The sequence below is a fragment of the Myotis davidii genome, unplaced genomic scaffold, assembly GCF_000327345.1.
Source record: "Myotis davidii unplaced genomic scaffold, ASM32734v1 scaffold415, whole genome shotgun sequence".
Lineage (NCBI taxonomy): Eukaryota > Metazoa > Chordata > Mammalia > Chiroptera > Vespertilionidae > Myotis > Myotis davidii.
Genome location: NW_006287951.1, coordinates 2,324,806 through 2,326,550, shown reverse-complemented (window position 1 = coordinate 2,326,550; position 1,745 = coordinate 2,324,806). Strand labels below are relative to the sequence as shown.

At 40.9% G+C, this 1,745-nt stretch overlaps 1 protein-coding gene across 2 annotated transcripts in view; it reads right to left on the bottom strand.

The window, feature by feature from the left end:
- Positions 1–1,745, bottom strand: part of CEP63 (centrosomal protein 63kDa) — a 42,324-nt gene that overhangs the window by 39,994 nt on the left and 585 nt on the right. The window contains exon 1 of one of the 2 annotated variants that reach the window (XM_006759799.2): positions 1,602–1,674. The exons of the other annotated variant lie outside the window; for it this stretch is intronic. The gene's annotated coding sequence lies outside the window, so the exon portion shown is untranslated. Of the gene's footprint in view, positions 1–1,601; positions 1,675–1,745 lie in introns of those variants that run through there. 2 annotated transcript variants of the gene reach the window in all.

The window sequence follows — 1,745 nt, the reverse complement described above, 5'->3', positions numbered from 1 at the left end:
AAAAAAAAAAAAATCAAGGTTGAATCTGATCAAGCTTCTAGATCAGTGCTGTTAAACAGATATTTCTGCAATCATGGAAATATTTTCTATCTACACCAAACAGTAGCCACAAGGCACCTGTGACTACAGGTCTTGAAATGTGGCTAATGTGACTAGGGAACTGAAATTTTGGTTTTATTTCATTTTAATTCATTTAAATAGCCACAGCTGGCTGGTGAGTACAATAGTGGACAGTACAATTCTAGACCTACTAGTTTAATGAAAATAAAGGAAACAGATGTACATGTTAATGCAGATGTAATTAGCTAAATCTAGAATGTTAAGGGGAAGGGGAGGCAAGGGAAGGGCTAGATTTAAAAGCTTTAAAAGGTGTATCAATCAAATGCAACATGTGGATCTCCATGGGATTTTTGACCCAAACAAGTTAATTATAAAAAGACATTTAAGGGACAGGGGAAATCTGAACCCAGACTGAATACTGACATTATGGAATTTTTATTAATTTTCATAGGTGGATGACAGTACTGTGGTTTTGCAAAACTGAAAAATATAAGCCTAGCTCTTGGAGAGAAGGAAAAAAAAAACCCTAACATTAAAAAAAAAAATTCAGTGTCTGAAACCAATATCAAGTTGACCTTTTTTTTAGAGTAGGAAGCTCTGAGAGTGGACTACATAGGCCACCTCTACTACCGGAAACAGGAAGGACCAAGCAGTCATCCTTTCAGTAGGAGGAAAATTGAATCGTACAATTGACATACACAATTATAATTTTTAAAACCTGAATCTACGTACATTTTAAAGGGCAGTGTGACAATGTTTATAAAGCTTTAACACATTTTACATTGTCTTTATTACTACACTAGAGGCCCGCAGCATGAAATTCGTGCACAGGTTGGGGGCCTTCCTTAGCGCCACCCCCTGGTGGTCAGTGCACATCATAGCCAGCGAGGGAACTCCTGAGGGGATGCTCTGCATATTAGCCTTTTATATATAGAAATTATATTGATCACTGATAATATACAAAGGACAAGAAGGTCAGGATAAAAGTCAATCTAAAGATTCCAAATCTACATTCCAAGTAATAAAATAATACACTTTACTACATCTTTAAGCTACAGCTATAAATCTAAACGTTACTGTTTGAAGGTAACGTGTAGCTGATGATTGCTATGATTTCCTTTTATCTATAAAATTAAGTGCAAGCATGTGGGCAACTGTGAAACTATAGCACTGATTTATTAAGAGGAATAAAATAACACTTAAAAGTTTCAGGAGTCAGATGTAAGGCTCAAGAAAAACGACTTTGTGCAAATAAGTGTACTGCAACTAAAATGAAGACTAGTCACCCAATTCCCGCTCATCTTCACTCTCCTACGTTGTAAGGGGCACTTCCGACATCTTCGTTATTACAGTGTCCCTAGGGCACCATCCCCGTCACGCCCTCACTCATCATTGACTTCCCAGCCACGATTTGCAGGGAGCAATCCACCCTTCAGGGTTCCCCCACTTCAGACCCTCCTGTACTAATAACATTCCTGTGTTTAAACGCATCCACTTGTTTTAAATGGCTAACCCTCCCACCGTAGGCGAAGCGGCATCACCTGCCGAATCACAACAACGCCAGCAGCAAGCTGACCAACCACACGGGGCAGACGAGGCAGGAGGGTAAGTGCGGGGGAGCCCAGGGCTCGGGAGCAGCTCGCCCACCCCGGCCCGGCCTCGGGGAAGGGCTGACCACCTGGCTG